Source organism: Podarcis filfolensis, assembly GCF_964270895.1.
Source record: "Podarcis filfolensis genome assembly, chromosome: 7".
NCBI classification, from domain to species: Eukaryota; Metazoa; Chordata; class Lepidosauria; order Squamata; family Lacertidae; genus Podarcis; species Podarcis filfolensis.
Genome location: NC_139603.1, coordinates 34,998,620 through 35,017,930, shown reverse-complemented (window position 1 = coordinate 35,017,930; position 19,311 = coordinate 34,998,620). Strand labels below are relative to the sequence as shown.

Here is a 19,311-nt window from a genome sequence, read left to right as displayed (position 1 = left end):
TACCAGATAGTCCAGCAGTAGTTTAAACATATCAGGGAAGTGACATGAAAGAGAAAATATGGAAAGATTCAGTTGAGGCCCTAGTTCTGTCCCCTCAAATACAGAGTTGGCTAGGGCCCTTACCAAATTCAGTTTTCCTCAGCAAAACAAAGAATGTGAAATAGGATGTCAATGATGGATAGGTTGGGAAGTCCATACAAGACTATGATAAGATGATGAACGTATGTAAAAAATAAACTCGAAAATGCACAAATAATATAAAATAAATGATTTCACTTCCTCATTTACTGCTTGAATTCTGAGTAAGAATTACAGGGAAAGTGCATGTGTATGGACATTATAGGGGATAAACATTACAGAAGCAAATATGCAAGAACTCTGTGAGGTAGGAAAGTATGTTTTATCTACCTGAACATGCTTGTGCTCTCTATCCTAACACTGTTCACTTAAAAATTGTTAAAGGTCAGATCCTAAACCAGCCAACTGCTGTTCCATGTTTTGGATCTAAAGCAAGGTTCTCACACCTCTGTATTATTAGTAAACTCAGACTAAGAGTTGCAGCCACATACCAGAAAAATTAATCTGTCTTGAATGGTAGATTTAGTCTGTTGTGGGACAACCTAAGAGGAGGGGAATTGGTTAAGAGCCATCCACTAGTCTCTAAATTATTACAAATGTTTTTTTCATTAATATGTAATACCTGAGTTTAAACAGCACTTTTAGTTTTGAGCAATAGTTCTTTTCCTTCCATAGCAATTCAACATGAAAATTCAACTACACCAAATGCACAAAGAAGCTTCAGAATGTTGCCATGACTGAATACTTTAAGTGAAGCACAGGCTAAAATATATTTGGTATGGTTTTAGTTTACCAAACTGAACATTCATCTTCTTATTTCTGGGTTGTTGAGTATTTGATTCTTGTGTTTATCGGATAAGGACAAGTGATTGTGATAGCTATAACATACTTGAATATGTTATTTGCTGTGTGGCAACCCGTCTCTTAATGATTCCTGAAAATATAAATCTACTGTGTATGACAGTAAGAAAAAATATGCCACTATGATTGGAGTAAAAATAGCCTGGATTTCTATATCTTTCACAGTTGCAAAGAAATGGGAAGATTCGAGACAAGTTTCTGTCTCTCCTGTGGTTGCATTTATGACCACAGTAGCAACAGAAGGACTCAGTTCTGATGTCTGGTGAAATGGAATAATGTTTGCTGTAGTTTTATTAATCTCCAATAAGCAAGATCTCTCCAGTGGTTCCCATGGCTTAAAAGTCAAGGTGTTTAAAAAACCAAATGGTGGCTTCTTTCCTTAGCAGTGGGAACTGCAATTACATAATGTACAGTTCCAACTTAAAATGTAGTTTCCTCCACATGGCCAAATGCAAATATGAGAAAGTGTGGAAATGCAAAAATGGCTGTATAGATAGGGTTTTTGATTGTATAGATCATAAATTAAAAAAACCCTGACACAATAAACATTTGGGAAAGATTCACTTGTTCATTGGATTTAAGTGTTTGTATGCCTACTACTTCATAAAGTGTAATGGAATGTAAGTAACTGGAGATATGTTAAAAATGTATGCCTCAAAGTGCAAAAGTAGTTCAGCTGTAATATGGGTAAATTGCTAGCCAAACGTTTTACCTTCAAAATCCAAACCAGTATATGCTTGCGTAGCAAGCTGCTCAGACTCACTGACGGGCACAGCAATAAAACAACTAGCACATTTGCAACGTTAAGCAGAGTCCAGCTTGGGTTTTAAATTGGATGGGGAACCACAAGTTGAGATTCCTGCATCGCAGGGAGTTGGACTAGATGACCCTTTGGAGTCCCTTCCACCTGTACGATTCTGTTGTTCTGTGATTCTATGCTCCCTTGTCTGCAGTGGGAGCTGAGTTGTGGAGCCTATGAGTGTCTGTGGCTGCTGGTGGTGTTGCATGTGGCTTCTGTTTGCTCATCCGCTGGCGACAGCTTGCCCTTTGCCTAAGACAGCGAAATGGCTTGTGCTGGCCTTCCTCCATATCCCCTTACCCTCTGAAGTAAGGTGATCGTTGAGCCGAAAGAGAGCATTTTCAGAGGTGGCACACATAATTTGTAATCCTCTCCCTAGCAGGGTTTTCCTGGTAACTACATTGCTGTCATTTTAATGCCAGGCAAAGAGTCTATTATTCTCCCACTTTTTAAAAATATTTCAAGCCATGGTTTGAGTTCTATCTTATCTATCTATCTTTATCCGCTGCTTATTTTGAAGCTTTTTTGGTGCCGTCACTGGTTGCATTATTTTTTTTATTGGCACTTGATCAGAAGGTGTCAATGTGGTGCAGTTGCTGAAATGTCAGTCTAGAATCAGAAAGACCTGAGTTCAGATCGCCATCTAACCGCAATGCTCAGCGTTCACCAGTTCTCAGCCTGGTGAGAATCTGCTTTACAGGGTTTTTTTGAGCATAGAATGGGATAGGAGAACCATGAATGCTTTTTGGGGTTCGTTGGAGGAAAAATGGGGTATAAATGAAATAAATAATCTTGGAGATGGGACCAAAAAGGCACTCATATTTAACTTTCCGTATGTTCTTTATTACAGTGATACACAAGTTTCTCAACTAAGGTGCCACTATTCTGGATAAGATCTGAGAGAATATTCACTTAAGTCCTATCAGTTAAACTTTCTCATTTTGCTCTTCTTTGAAGGCGACTTAGTTCAGATTACCTTATAGATGATATATGACACCTGCAAAGTTAAATCAAATATTTGGATTAGATACTTTTATGTGCTAGAAATGTAATGCTTGACAGGCAGGCTTTTATTCTGTTTTGTGTAGGTGTTCTTTGATACAAATATGATGGTTTCAAGTGGTTAATGTGACTGCTATTTATGTATTTATTACCTAAAATTGTGCTGCATTTTTTTTTTTTTTTAAAAGAAGCCTCCACCTGCAGGGTTACAGTCTAAAAGTAAAAGTAACACACTTTAAGGAGGAAAAAGGAAGGTCAATTGGGTAAAGGCCGGATGAACAGATGTTTCCCGAGGTAAAGGTAAAGGTAAAGGGACCCCTGACCATTAGGTCCAGTCGTGACCGACTCTGGGGTTGCGGCACTCATCTCGTTTTATTGGCCAAGAGAGCCGGCGTACAGCTTCCGGGTCATGTGGCCAGCATGACTAAGCCGCTTCTGGTGAACCAGAGCAGCGCACGGAAATGCCATTTACCTTCCCGCCAGAGTGGTACCTATTTATCTACTTGCACTTTGACGTGCTTTTGAACTGCTAGGTGGGCAGGAGCAGGGACCGAGCAAGAGGAGCTCACCCCATCGCGGGGATTCGAACCGCCAACCTTCTGATCGGCAAGTCCTAGGCACTGTGGTTTAACCCACAGCGCCACCCATGTCCCTGTTTCCTGAGGTGTTGTTTAGTCGTTTAGTTGTGTCCGACTCTTCGTGACCCCATGGACCAGAGCACGCCAGGCACTTCTGTCTTCCACTGCCTCCCGCAGTTTAGTCAAACTCAGGCTAGTAGCTTCGAGAACACTATCCAACCATTTGTCCTCTGTCGTCCCCTTCTCCTTGTGCCCTCCATCTTTCCCAACATCAGGGTCTTTTCCAGGGAGTCTTCCCTTCTCATGAGGCGGACGTTTCCTGAGGTACTCAGAGGTAAAAAAAATTAAAAAGAGGAATAGAATCAGATGCCTCTCAGGGCTGCAAGGACATTCCAGGGCTAGAAAGCAGCAAGGGAAAAGGGATAAAAGGAGAGGAAATACAGTAATCTTAGACTTAGCTAGAAGATTGTTACATACAAAGAGTCTGGGCTTAAAGATAAAGAGCAGGAGTGGGCAATATTTTTGCTGCCAAGGGTCTGCATGCTGGTAGACAGAGGCTACTTGGATATACCTAATTCAAAATAAAGACCAACAAGATTCAAATTTCACCATGGCTACCTCAGGTTTTGCAGTCTACTTAGAAGTAAGTCCTAATGAGTTTGATGGTTACTCTCAAATATATACACAGAAGGAGTTTGGAAGTACAGTGGTACCTTGGGTTACATACGCTTCAGGTTACATATGCCTCAAGTTACAGACTCCGCTAACCCAGAAATAGTACCTCGGGTTAAGAACTTTGCTTCAGGATGAGAACAGAAATCGTGCAGCAGCAGGAGGCCCCATTAGCTAAAGTGGTGCTTCAGGTTAAGAACAGTTTCAGGTTAAGAACGGACCTCCGGAACGAATTAAGTACTTAACGTGAGGTACCACTGTACGAAAGTTTATTACAGCAACTATTCTAGGAAGCATACAGTAAAAGTAATTCCTTTCTTTAGTACAGACAGCACATACGCAATGCTATCCATTTGTTCTCAGTCAGATGGTATCCATTTGTTCTCAGTCAGATGGTATGTGTGTGGAGAGGAAACTTATTTCCCCCAAGCCATAACACTGGGGATAAAGTAAACTCTCATCAACTCTGATGAGATGGAAGAATAAGGCCACATAAAATGAAGCTTCCCCACCTGTGATATAGAGCAGTATGGTAGGCAGTAGGTAGAAGCAGCTTAAACTAGAGATGAATTACCAAGGGAGTTCAGAGGAGAGGAGAGTATAAATATTTGAATGAGCAGCAGAAAATATCAACCAAGCAAGAGCATTTTAAGACAGTGGCTTAAGAGTAGAAACAGGAAGACCCAAATGTAGAATGTTCTAATAAGCAGTGAAGGAAATAACAAGAAATTGAACTAAACTTGCAGTAGTGGCTCTAGAATAAAGAGAGGAAATTCTCAATATATTTACCAACTGAAAACAGCAAGACTTGCTTGACAAGACTATGGGCAAAAGGAGGTAAGATTCCAAACCTGAGAACAATAAACAGCCCTTATGGTATCATCAAGAACAGGCTGAGATACAGGAGAAAGAGAAGATTTTTAAAAGCCAGACAGTGGGAATAAATACTGCTGAAATTTGATGTTTCCGTACTGATTTTAATTACTGTATGTTGAAGGTAATAACTTGTAAGTAATTTTGCAAGTTATTACTAACGTGGCTGCAAAAATTGTGTTGGCAGGAAATGTGATTCATCCCTACATTATAGAAAGGCTTTTCAAGGTTTTAGAAATCGCACAAATGGACGAGCTAATGGATATGGTTCACCAGAGCAACGGGGGGAGTTGTTCCTGTTGAATGGTACAAAAAGCTGACTCCTTTTAGCTAGAACTGGAATGCCAATTGTAATACCTCGAAAGGTCATAGGCACCTACTTAGCATTTTATAAACGATTGAAAAACACGCAGACTCAGTCTCTTTCATGTTAGATAATGCCCTGCAACCGCTTGAACTCTCAGAGGAATGTGTCTCACAGCAGCACGAACTCTCCAGGTATGTTGTATAAGCTGACTTTGAGAGTGGTGGGAAAGCAGTTGAGAGAGCTGCAGAGCCTGGGGCCACCACACCTGTGACACAAAGGCGAGAACATAACGGCATCAAGTGAGACTAATTGTTTTATTCAGTCTCTTATGAAAGAAAGGTCTATTTAAAATCTGCAAGAGACCTGTAGAACTACTTGCTGCATTGGGGATGGGGTGGGGCCTGTCAGGCTCAGGTGTTAAAACAAAAAGCTACAGGATCGTGGTCAGGTTGAAATAAGAGGTTGAAGGAAATTGGTCATGGCTTCCTGTTCGATGTGGCAGGGCGAAGGTATATGGTCATGTTGTGGCTGCTTTTCTTTATTTGGGCACACGTTAAGTACTGTATAATGGTTTAATTGACACAGAAATGAAAAATGACTAAATGTATTTTGGGGGAAAGGTTCAACATGTTTTTCCCCCCATGGGGCTATATTGAAAGCGAGGAGAGCACTTTGAAATCTCCTTAGGTTAATGATTAACTAACTGATGGTTGTTTCTCTGGTAGCTAACATGTGAGTGTTGTAACCTGAGATCATGTGAGAAGTACTGGGTTGCAAAATCTCCCATTTTGAAGTGTCTTTTCTCCCAAACTCAATGAATGTGTAAAAGAAACTCTCCTGAAGGGAGAGTAAACAGTCTGGAGGCTGGTATGCAGGCTGTGGGGAGAGAGAGAGAGAGAGAGACCTTTGCTTTTAGATCAGCTTGGATCATTTTCATATTTTGTAAGATGCTAAGCCTATGCTGGACATCGTATGAATATTTGGGACCCGTTTCATTTGATGCTTTCTGCTTCATTTCAATGAGTTCTGCCAGTAAAAGTTTGAATCTTTTTATGGGTGTGGACAATGAGGAGCGTTTCTTATGCTTAATATCTGCAACACGTTGAGTGCTCGTCCAGAAAAGTTGAGACCCTCCAGCGCTATGCTCACGAGGCGCTTTCCTTCTCGTTGCTTAGAACTTCGTAGCAGCGGGGGAACCGCCAAAAAAGGCCCTTCGGGGCGCGCGGGAGGAGCGAGCCGCCCGCTTTCCCGCCCTCGCCGGCCTCCTGGGGCGCAGGCAGCGCTCGCGCCCTCCGCAGCCCGCCCAAACGCGCGCCAAGGCCGGGCGAGGCGCCCCTCCGGGAAGCGCGACGTAGGCGCCGCTCCTGCACCCGACGGCCTTTTCTGCGGGGCTTCTAGCGGCAAGTGAGTGTGCGCGCAGAAGGCGGCGCCTGAGGCGAGGGGGCGCGGGGCGGCGTCCTGCTCTCCCGCCCCGTTTCTGGGCTGCCTCCCTCGAGCCGGCAGGGCGGCTTCCTGCTATTAGTGCCCGGACGGGATTGGGGAAGCACCTGCAGCGCGCCGCCGAGAGGGTGCAGCTTGCCGGGGCTCGAAGCGTGGCAAGGAGCCTGGGCTGGGGAGCGCGCAGCCTCGTCCCTTCCTTCCTATCCATCCGCGGGGCAAAAGAAGAGAGAGGGGAAAGTCCGTTTTTGGTTGCTGGCGAGCGGCTTCGCAGCGCGAGGGAAGGAGCTAAGCAGGAGAGTTGCTGGAAAGTGGAGGGGAGCGAGCCAAGGAGCCGGCGCCGAGGCGTGCGGGAAGTTTGGGTAGGAGCTGCGTTCAAAAAGGGCTCCGCGCGCAGCCCGAGCCTTGCGGCGTGATTCCTCGGGTGCGAGTCCCGCTTGTTCCCGGCGAAGACCTCGTAGCATTGCAGCCTTAAAACGCGAGGCTAGCGCCGTAGCTTAGCTGAAGGGGCTAGATATGTGCATGAGATCCGGTCCAACTTGATTTCAAAGAGAGAACCAGTTCCAGCATCTGAACGCCTCCTTTTTTTAGGTTACCAAGATTCTAAGGAAACCCCAAGTGCTCTGTTCCTTCTTACCGGGTGCAAGGAACTGGGTGGCGTAGATCGTAAAGGCGTTGGCAGGGACTTTCTCTGCTATTTTTCCTCTCTTGAACTCCTCAGATTCCTGCTGAAATGGAATGCTGTGGTGCATCGCCTGTTATCAGCCTAATGGTTCATCACATGTAATAAGTCGAGTGAGTCTCCTTTCTTTCTTCTCAATGCCTGGCCTCCGTTCCTCGTTAGGCAGGAAGAAAGCAAACTTCAGGAGCTGCTATAGTTGATATTTTGCATTCTGGCTTAATAAACAAGGGCATAAAACAAAAGAGAACCAAAAAGTGAGATTGCTTACTTTCTCTTTTTTTCCTCCAAAGTCCAGACCTCACTTTACTCAATCTGCTCAGTGGCAGGACCAAGGTGTGTATGGTTTAGAATAGATCATCGTGTCTTGAATGGTATGTTTAGTGTGGTCTTGAATTCGTATGGGATGGGTGGTGACTTGTAGTTTCTGTGACCCAGAGCCAAGTTGCTGTCAGGTTCTCATCACCTCCTCCATCCATAAGATAAATTATTGGTACTAGTAACTGCCAGCATGGGAAATGGCACCCAATTTACCCCCATATGAAAGTAGGTTTTCCTGGAACTGTGATAGGTAAATAAATTAAAATGGTATCATATAATTTATAAGTGTGATATGCATCAAAGATTAGTAAAAAAAACCCAAACAACATGGTTGCATGATGAAAAATTAGTGGGTTTTATTTTTAGAAGGAGAACGCTATGTGTGTAAGCTATAATTGATCATCACTGTTTTGGCTTTCAGATAATTGGGCTTGGTTGTCATCAAAGTGCCTTTTTGTTTTCCTAAAGTGAATCTGCCTCTGCATTTTATAATGTATGGATGAACATGGATGAACCAAGTGACCCTTAAGAATAAAACTTCACTTTTATCAAATTTAGAAGAAATTAGTCGTCCTTAGAACTGAAGAGCTCAGTATTGTTTTTCAACAAGGGGTTATGGTGTTTTCACTTAAAAACTAGATGCCAAAATACTGTGCATATTATGCTTAGTATTTATAGAATATACTTTCTGGTTGCATGCACTGTGTTCACTGTACTGTGTGTAACAATATAATTTAAGATTCCATCTCTGTCGGGAATCTAATGCTTGTAGTTTAGCTCCCTTGTGTCCATTGTTTAAGGTCTCATTTGAAATTTAAGTGACAAAGAGGACTTGGGCTTTTGTTTTGAGGCTTTTGTTTTTTGTTTGAGAGAGCTTTTGTTTTTGTTTGAGAGAGCCTTGTAAATGGTAAGAGCTAATCTTTCAAGAGCTGAAAGCATAAAGTCAGCTGCTTATTTATATTCAGGCTAAACTTGTTTCAGTTATTCTGTACATTGGTGTATGTGTACATAATACACAGTCCTTTTTTTGTCTTTGTCAAGCCCAGGTAAAGTTAAGGGAGACCTTAACTTGGTTTAAGCAGCTTCTTAGAATTTGTTCTCTGCATGAAGTTGCCACCTGCAGAGGCAAGCAGTGTCATTACGACATTAATTGCACGCCACCCCAAACTCTTGAGTGGTGCAATATTCCAGGTCCTAGGTGCTTACACAGGGATCATGTTTCCTTCAGAATGAGGGTCAGTGGAGATGGTATCTTTATGATACATGGTTTATTTACACATACAGTGGTACCTTGGGTTACATACGCTTCAGGTTACATATGCTTCAGGTTACAGACTCCGCTAACCCAAAAATAGTGCTTCAGGTTAAGAACTTTGCTTCAAGATGAGAACAGAAATCATGCTCTGGTGGCGCAACAGCAGCAGGAGGCCCCCATTAGCTAAAGTGGTGCTGCAGGTTAAGAACAGTTTCAGGTTAAGAACAGACCTCTGGAACAAATTAAGTACTTAACCTGAGGTACCACTGTATGAATTACATATAAAACTAACACAGGATAGTTCAATGTTCACCAGCCCCCTTTCTCCTGTTTTATAGCTGCAGGCACTTCTTATTAACCCAAACGGACCTCCAGAACAAATTAAGTTCTTAACCCGAGGTACCACTGTATATCCAACCTGTGATGGAGGGGATCACAGCATTAACACCCCAAGAGGGCCTTGCTGCTCCCATAGTCACAGCCTTGGATTCAAACAGAAATCAAACATTTCTCTGCTTCTTGTCCCCACTCCCACCCCTTTCTAGCTTCTAGCTCCTATCACTCAACTCTCCACTCTGGCTCTATGTCTTTCTAACTACCAACAAGTTGAGGGAAGGAGGGCACCCACCCATTTGACCTCTGATGCTGAGCCACTTCCTTTGTTACCGTCATGGCCCATTTCCTAGGCTATATACGCTCACCAGGAATTTGAATCCTTGCTTATATTTTAACACTTGTAACTCTTGCTGGATCCAGAGATTAGAAGGGTTGCCAGCATACATCCTACTCCCCTCATCCCAAACTCATACCACTATCATAAAAAAAGGATCCTGGCTGCTCAGTCCTATGCAGGTCTACTCAGAAGTAACGTGCATAGGGCTAAGTAAGGGTGTAAAGGACTGCGGCATAAGTTTGCCTGTTTAATCATTTATGACACATTCTGATTTGACAATGGTGTAACTGGAAATGAGTCTAGACTTAGTTTCGGAGATGAGATTACAATTAGCTGCGAGAAAGCAGTTGACTTCCATCTGACTTCATGGACCATTTTACGCTAAGAGAGTTTCTCCAAGTGTTTTTAATGCATATCCCCCTCCCCCAAGACCCCCTGCTATAAAAGGATTCTTTTATAGCAAGCAGTCTTGACTTTGTACCTGCATCTCGATTTTCACGCTCCTTGATGTTTCCACAGACTTTGCTTGTAGAGTATGTTGGATCTCACAAAGATATATATCCCCTTCTGTAGTATATGGGGGAAATGTTTTCCATGTTATGATACAAAACATCTTTCAGTTGGTAATATCTGTTTATTACCTCAGCCAATGTATTTTCACAGTTGTTGATCCATTGGCAAATGGCATTTTCCTTTTATGGAAAGTTCTTCAAAATTAATTTATTCATTTTTTTAATTCCCAGTTATCTCCCTCTTTCTCCCAAGAAGCCCAGGCCAGTGGGCATAATTTTATTTTATGTTTCTTTTCCCACTGTAGGTTAGGATGAAACATGGTGCCTTGCTCAAAGTGTCACTGAGATCTTCATGGCTGAGCAGATCCTAGCCTGATCCAACACTTTATGTGCGATCATTCAGACTTCTGGTGACACCACACTAGCTCTCCATTTATGTATTTTTTTATTATTTTACAAAGTCCTGAGTACGATTCACAGAGCAGTCCTGTACATGTCTACTCAAAAAGAAACTCTGTTAAGTTCAATGAGCCTTCCTCCCAGAATGTGGATACAGGATTTTAGCCAGATCCTGCAGTCCTGTAGCCCCTGATATGATGATCCAGCATCCATAGAAAGCTTCTTCTTCTCCAAGTTTGGAGAGAGAGACCTGATATTAGATGTTCTCTACCTACCGCTGCGGAAACATGCATTTGTCTTTTTCTACTTACATTGGGGTATTCTAAGGACACACCAGGAGGAAGCTTGGATCGAAAAACACAGAACCAAACAAGAGATGAAACTATGCCAGCCCAGGAACTGGCATATTTTATTTCCCTCTTGTTCCCAGTGGGAGGAAAATTGTTAACAGTCCCACCACCAGCATCCACACAATAAACAGAAAAGGATGGTCCCCTGACCTCACTTCCATCCTGCAAGGATGATAAGTTCATTGGATTGCAGTGGTTCAGCTACCTTTGGTAGTCTACCCTTCCACTGTTAATGCATTTTATTTGGTGGAAATGCCAACGAATGACAGCAGAAATGAGAGAACATGCATCAGAATTTACACACACTGTGCCTAATCATGTGGAATGGAAAAAACAATTTTATTCAGGTGTTTTTGCGCTTTTTTTCCAATTAGTTTTCTTTTTCATACCAGTACATTTCAGATGAGAAAACATGGAGCTCACAACACCTTGAGACAGAATATTCTCACTTGATATGTTTTGTATCAAGAATGAGCTTTTCATTCCTTTTTTAAAAAAAGGTAAACCTGTCATTTTTCAGAACTGAATATGGCTTAAAAATTGGAATGCAGTAAAATATAAGATTGAAAGACTGCATCAAATAAACAAACATGTAATATAATTTAAAATATAACAGCAACGGGAACACAGTGGTATTGTCCCTCCCCCAAAAAAAGTTAGCAAAAGTTAGAATGGGGGTGGATAACTTGTTGTCCTCAAGACTCCCATTCCCATCAGTCCCAGCCAACATGGCCAATGGTCAGCGATGATGGGAGTTGTAGTCCGATAACATCTGGAGGGCCACAGGTTCCCTGCCCCTATTTACAAGGTAAGTGGAATGATGAGAGGGAAAGAATTACTTTCACGCAAGATCAAGGAATTCGTTTTTCTTTGTGTCTCATATAACATTTGAAGATGGGCATTTAGACTGTAATTCTATAATCTTGGAGTAAGCTCACTGAAAACGAGGATTGCTTCTGACTAGATGATGTAGGATTGTTCTGACATAAAATCCCAGTTCATCCTTGATTGTTGTCTCAGGGTTTTCTTATATTGCCTAGTTTCTTGAGGCCCCTGGAGTGGGGGTAGATGTAATAATTGGCAGTTTTTGTGGTGCGTTCCAGATAGCATTGTCCTGTAGCAGGTCTGTAGTTTCGTAGCATCCAGCCCACAGTATTGAGCTCCTGCAAAGGTGCAATTTTGTTCGTTGGCTCACCCATTGCCTCAGTGAGCAATGTAGGAGTAATGGGGACATTATTGGTTAGTGCCTATAGCATCAGTTGAGGATAGTCGCTTTTCAGCTACAACAGCTCTCACAGCAAATTAAAAAGGAGAAAAATATTATTCTTGCATTAATTAACATTAGCATTTGTTAACATTAGTGTTATTTGCAAACCTAACCAAGATATAGAATAGAAAAGATTGAACAGTCAGGTGGTAGCTCTGACCTTCTGGCTCCTCCAGAAGGATGTTGAACTCAGGAAGCCAACTGCAATCTCTTCAAGAGTCTCAGCCTGCTGCTTTTTTTGCACACATTAATTAACTTAAATATTATTTAGCTTAAATATATGCAGTCTTAAAATAGATCATTGCTTGCAATTGCCAATGCAGTTTTAGGCATGTCTATTCATTGGTGAGTCCCAGATATGTGTGTGTAGTACTGGAGTCTTAAGAATATAGTCCTGTGCATCTTTACCTAGCAGCAAGTCCCATTGAACTTAAGTGGGGCTTACTTCTGAGTAGAACTACACAGGATTCTGCTGCATCTAGAGTGTGCTGCTTCTTACTGGAAAATTGAGTGCAGGTTAAAAAGGTGACAGTCCCAAAGAGAAAGGAACCCACTTTTTAATGTTTGAGTATGACATAATGGGTTTAGAAAATTAATGAGAGCTGCCTGATGGAAATAATAAGAGTAATATCCAGATGGCAGGCTTGATCTGCTCTCAGTTTACTGTTTGCTGAATGGGAGGACAATCGGGTGCTTTGAAAAACATTTTTTTTTTGCTTTTGTTTTATTTCCTGTATTATTCTTGTCATTGAGCCTGTCCTTGCTCTGTCATCATGGCCATTCTCAGTGTTGATTTATGGGAAGCTAGTATCAGGTTATATTGATTTAAATCAGGGGAGTTTAAGTTATTGACTTAAATCCCAAAGAAAATGGGACAGTTTAAAGTTCTGATTGAAATCAAGTTTCCAGATTTCTGATTTATATTTTTGTACTGAGTAGGGTATCCTAATGTATACATATTGCTTGCCATAACAAGTAAAACATATCTGCTTGCAACTAAATAGAGATGTTATATTATCCACTACAGAATATTTATATCTGCAGAATTTATGTATTTGAACTGCAGAATTTATATCTGCATCCTGTAGCAACTTGATAGAATTTTAAAAGTAAAAAAAAAATCTGATCTAGCGTGTTTTAAAAAGATTTATTTGTTTTTAAATTGTTGTTTATTTATCATTGAAGATTTATTTTTGTTCACCCTGGCTAGTGGAGGAGGAAGACACAGCTTGCTGTAAATCAGGGTAAGCAGTGGATCTGTTCCTATAAAGGATGTCTTTATATATTAATTTTTGTCGTTTGTATCTCAAGAGTTGCCCCAGTAATCTGTGAACCACTATGGTGCAGGTATGAATATTTTATGTTCTTCCTGTCCAGTAGTATCTACAGTACTTGAATCTACATCAGAGAGAAAGAGAACAGATGATCTCCCAAATTCCACCTAAAAAAAAGTTCTGCATGTATTCTACGTATGGCTGCTGTGTGTTTGTTTCTTCTTTTTTAAAGAAATACTTCCAGCTTTTAAGTTAACCTCTCTCCAGTATAAACGGTATAACATATCTCTGGGGTACACTGAGTGTATTAATAGTTTAAGGCTATATAAAGTTTTACACATAAATTGCTGCATATAGTTATGTTTGGTTTACATTTCTGAAGTTTTCTCCACCATCGTAGCATCTAGAGACTTAATTATTTCTGAGGAAAGCTCAGATGGTGAAGAACAAGGCAGTTGCTTCAGAGAAGTGCTGATACACTATATAGCCATGCACAGGCTGCTACCAATCCCTTGTTATGCAAAGAGAAGAGAACAAAAAATACACATAAAAGGCAACACATTGAGGCTGAACAGACGCCCCCAGGGAAACAATTTAGAGTAGGACCTATCTCATGAGGGTGTTGCCTACACTGGGATTGCAGGACCCTGTACAGCACTAGCCACAATGACTATTCTTAAGCAATTTGCCAAGTGTGGTAGGAGAGGATGCCAAGTGTGGCAGGGAGATTCAGCGACAATCAAAAAAACTCATATTTTTTGGCTATACAACCAGAAACAGTATCCATGCCTCTCTTCAAGAGCGTGAGCTAGTCTACCGTTCTCCATGACATATTGTTGTGAACAGGGTTTTTCAACGCTGACAAATATGAAAGATGAGAAAAGAGAAAGCCTTCTTTATATTGATGAGATGAGAGTTTCTTTGTCTCAAATTAGACCTAATATAAATAAGATTACCTGGCAAAAGTAAGCTCACACCTCTCATGGGATTTATATACTTACCTAAGGTACGTAGGTAAGAGGTTTGTTTATAATTATATTTGGGGAATGATACATGTTCTTTTGTAGCTGTTTGGGTTTATACTTTCTGGGTGTCCCGTGATCATATTATAAAGTAGTTGTGTTCTATGTTATAAATCAAGCACTTATAGGAGTTGTTCGTTTTCCAATGTATTTCTTTCTTATCAATAAAAAAAATGGGGTGACATGAGCAAATTTTTATTCTGAAAGTGTGGCCTAGGAAAAAAAGCTTGAGAACCGCTGGACTGGAGAAGGGGAACCTGTGACCCTCGAGATGTTGGTAGACTCCATATTTCATTGGCCCAAGCCAACATAGCTACTGATCAGAGATTTGTAGTCTACAAACATCTTGAGGGTCAGAGTTTCCCAATTCCTGCTGTAGATGTCATTTCCTATATATATTGCTCAATTCTGCATCATCAAGGTCTTGCAACCCTCATGACCTTTTAGGCCTAATGCCAATGTTGCAGACTGAAGCATGGCTCTGAACTGAGAAGATTATTTACTTAATGAGGTCATAAATTGAAGTGATATTCAATGGACATTCCCCAGTTGAACATTTTTATTTAAAGTATAGCAATCAAGATGATTGCCTCTGATGACTTTAAACGTTTCTTTGTCCTAGGCTGACCTTTTGAGGAAAGATGCTAATCAGCAATGGGAAAATAATGCTAAAACACAGAACTCCAGAAAATAAATGTTGAGACGGGGCATATGTATCACAAATTCATGTCACTATGTTGTAACAGTTCATCCTTTTGTTTAGGATGACCAAAAATTGCAGTATGTTTCCGGTGTAGTTTGCAAAACTATCTAGCATTGCAATCATTACCAACCAATTTCCTCAAAAAGTTAAGAATACCCAAAGTTGACCCTTCTTGAATTTGATGGACATTACAATTCTTGGCATCAGCCAGAGATTTTAGAGTATGACACCCCCTCCCCTGACAAATACTGCCGCTTCTTAGCAGTTTGAAAGTTTTCCTGTGCAAGTGAATAAATAGGGACTGTTGCGGCAGCAATGTAAATGGCGTTTCCGTGCGCTCTGGCTTCTGTCACAGTCCTCCGTGCGCCAGTAGTGGTTTAATCATGCTGGCCACATGACCCGGAAAACTGTCTGTGGACAAACTCAGACTCCCTCGGCCTGAAAGTGAGATGAGCGCCGCAACCCCATAGTCCAGTTGCCTTTGACTGGACTAAACCGTCTAGGGGTCCTTTACCTTTCCTCCCACCTTATTAACAGTACTGTGAGGCTTTTGTGAGGCTGTTCCAGAATAAGTAATCTGATAATTTCTTACCAAAAGTGTAATCAGTATTGCTGAATCATAGAACTGTAGAGTTGGAAGGGACCTCAAGGGTCATCTAGTCCAACCCCCTGCAATGCAAGAATCTCAGCTAAAGCACCCATGACAGATGGCCATCCAAAACCTCCAATGAAGGCAAGTCGACAACCTCCTGAGGGAGACTGTTGCGCGTTTTAAGAGCTCTTACTGTCAGAAGGTTCTTCCTGATGTTTACACAGAATCTCCTTTCTTGTAACTTGAAAACAAGCTTACTCCATCCTCCATGTTGACAGCCCTTTAGATATTTGAAGATGGCTATCATATCACCTCTCAGTCTTTTCTTTACCAGGCTAAACATACCCAGTTCCCTCAACCGTTCCTCATCATTCTTGAGGTTTCTAGACCCAGCTTGAGAATTACTCTACTATAGATACCGGTATTTGTTGCATTTTTGGTTTTTAGTTCCTTAAGAAAATGTTTTATGCTGTACTACAGGATGGCTTCTTTTTAAAATGACGCAATACATGGGGGGGTTGTTTTCAAGAGTTTCATTCTTTTTCTGTTTGGTTTTGAAAACTTTTCTAACACCTGTTTTTCCTCTTCTATTTTGTTGATGTTGTTATTAAGAGCAATCTTCTCCAGTTGTAATCGAGCACTGTTGCCATATCATATTCAGAAGGTACAGTATCTTTTTATGTTGGGGCGGTAGCTGACTTAGAATAGCCCATGAATCCAACATCTGCAGGACTCTCTGGTAGAGACCCCTATTAACCTTGATAGTACTTCTTGACAGATTAGTTTACTGGTAAAATAGATCATCCTTCCTTGATGTTGTGCCCATCAGCTGTGGCAGCTGGGCCTGGTGGGAGTTGTATTTCAAAACATCTAGAGGGCACCAGGTTGGGAAAGGCTGTCTTAGTTCACTGGCACAATCATTCTGAGATGCCCTTTCACACTTTGTCAGAACATGTCTCCCTTGACGGAGACAGCTGAAGCAGGAAGAAAGACAACTAGGGCACAAGTAGTTCTCATCTTTCTCTGAAGCTGGCCAATTGCTAAATATATCATTTTTGAAAGACTATGCTGTGGCAGTCATGGCTGCAAAGTAACTTCCCTTCTTGGCTGCCAATGTGTCTGCAAAGTCTTGTACAGTAGAGCTGTTTTAGTTGGTAAATGAAAGAGAGAGAGCAGACCAAATGTAAACAGAGCAGAGCAGACAACAGCAGCAAAAGACAATACCTCAGAATAATATGGAAAAATAGGACGTTTAACATTGGACATCTTGCTGTTTCACTAAATTTTTATATATTTTTTCCGTACCACCTTGAAGCTTTGTCATTGTGTTTGCTTTTTCCAGTTGGTGCATGACCTGGTAAGACCCAGCACTCTTCATCTGAATGTTGAGTCATCATCTGTTTGCTGGAATGAATTTGCTGTTGATGGTGCAGGCAAAATCTTTTGAATTCATTTCAGCTTGGGAGTCCCAAGTTAGGATGCAGAGTTTGAATGTTCTTCACCTCAGTTTTGTACTGTTCTTTTGGATCATTTCCAGTCTGCCTCTCTCTTCCTGAAGCAGACTCGATTGTGGGGTAGTATGTGCCCTGAGTGCTCACTGGAAGGACAGATCGTGAAGCTGAGCCTCCAATGCTTTGGCCACCTCATGAGAAGAGAAGACTCCCTGGAAAAGACCCTGATGTTGGGAAAGATGGAGGGCACAAGGAGAAGGGGACGACAGAGGACGAGATGGTTGGATAGTGTTCTCAAAGCTACCAGCATGGGCTTGACCAAACTGCAGGAGGCAGTGGAAGACAGGAGTGCCTGGCATGCTCTGGTCCATGGGGTCACGAAGAGTCGGACACGACTAAACGACTAAACAACAACAACATGTGCAACTTAATGGAGACTGGGTTCTTTGCTGTCTGGGGTTGTTAATGCCTCATTAAGAGAAAGGAGAAGGCCAGCTTTGCAATTCAGCTGTGGCTCAAAAAACTACTCTTGCCAACTGTGGCCCTGTCTCCAGCCTTTCCTTTTTGAAGCAGGCTATTGAACAAGCATACGCTATTGAATTGCATCAGGTTTCTAGAACCGTACCAGTTTGATTTAGTAGTCTGGTTATGACACTGAGATACCTGTTAATTGCCTTGATGGAGAACCTTTTTTGAATTCCAGAATCCAACCAGATGAGGGTTCAAGTTAGTTTACAGTAGCAAAATCAACACTTTTGTGGCACCTTACACACTTAACACATTTACTATGGCATGAACTCTTGTATTCCAACCTGTATCAAATGCATCTCCACAAATCAATCAGAGTATCATATTCAGTCAAATACAGGACATCTGATCTATTATTTATTTGTGCTCTGATAACCCAGTAATACTTAACAAGCTGCCCTGGGACTTATCTTAACTATCTCACAGCCCACAGGGCTCTTGTACCTTATGCCTACTTCTGTGACAAGCCATAAACCACACACAGAGTGCAGATCCTGTCTTGAATAATAATGGTATCTTCCTTCTGCCACTGAAGTATGTTTTATTACGCCCCCCCCCCGAACAGCATATCAAAAAGTATTGGCTCTACTCAGCACAGCCTAGACTTGAGCATGTTCCTTTGGGACCCTGTGAGAGGAACAGATAATGTGTGTGTTTTCTGAAAACTGCCATTCCAAATCTATATAACTTTTACCATCTTCTGAGTCATCAAATGTCTCTAGTTGGCAAGTCATGTGGATGAGCAGAGGTTCTTTGAGTGTTTCATAAGGTTGCCTGTAAAGCTAGTTTCCCTCTTTCTCCATTACATGCTCTCTGAAAAGTAAAATATTAGCCATCACTTTTGCAGTGTTGCCTTTCCAGTTTCACTTTGTGGTAAAGGTAATAGTCTAACACAGAGGTTTTCAACCTTTTTGAGTCCACAGTTCCCTTGGCCAACTACATGAAGCCTGCACTCCCCCCCCCCCCAAATAAGATTTATATTCCACTTGATTGTCAAGAAAAACTGCAACTTTGGGGTCCGCAAAGCAAAGCATAGCCAACTAACAATGGATTGTGGCTTCCTGGGGGCTCCACAGCTCATCTGTTATCAATATCAGGCAGACCCCCCCCCCCCGGTAACTTGCCATACATGGCCTGTGGGTTGGATTCTGCTTGTTCACAAGTTGCAGAAGTCTGTTAAAAAACCATTGCAGGGCAGAGGCTTAATGACCTGGTTGTATTGCAGCATGAACTGAATAGCTCTGGTGTATACCAGAGACAGAAATAAAGAAGCTATACTTGACTTCCTCCCTTCATAACTGCTGGGTATAGGATTGCACCCTTTGGGTTTGGCAGAATGAGTACAGGAAAGCTATATAGTGTCTAATTGGACTTCAAAGAGTTTCTTCAGTAATTCTATGAGATTCTGAAGTAGAAATGCTTGATTGATTCAGAGTTTGTATTGTCCCATGCTTTCTGCATCTTCCGCAGTTAGAGGTTCCATGGGTAAAGAGCACTGGAGCTTAATCATGTCTTTGTAATGTCTTACATTAGATCATAGGATAGCATCAGTTGCTGAAAGAGAGTGACAGCACCTTAAGAAGCTTCAGCAATAAACATTGGTGAAATACAGCCCATCATCAGCCAGATTTACAGGAATATAGTCACATAGTTGAGGGAGGTTTCTTTTATTAAAAAA

The 19,311-nt window shown here is 41.6% G+C and overlaps 1 protein-coding gene across 2 annotated transcripts in view; it reads left to right on the top strand.

The window, feature by feature from the left end:
* Positions 1–5,292: 5,292 nt before the first annotated feature.
* Positions 5,293–19,311, top strand: part of KCNG2 (potassium voltage-gated channel modifier subfamily G member 2) — a 56,748-nt gene continuing 42,729 nt past the window's right edge. The window contains exon 1 of one of the 2 annotated variants that reach the window (XM_083623920.1): positions 5,293–5,469. The gene's annotated coding sequence lies outside the window, so the exon portion shown is untranslated. Of the gene's footprint in view, positions 5,470–7,203; positions 7,403–19,311 lie in introns of those variants that run through there. The other variant, XM_083623921.1, reaches the window with a different exon arrangement.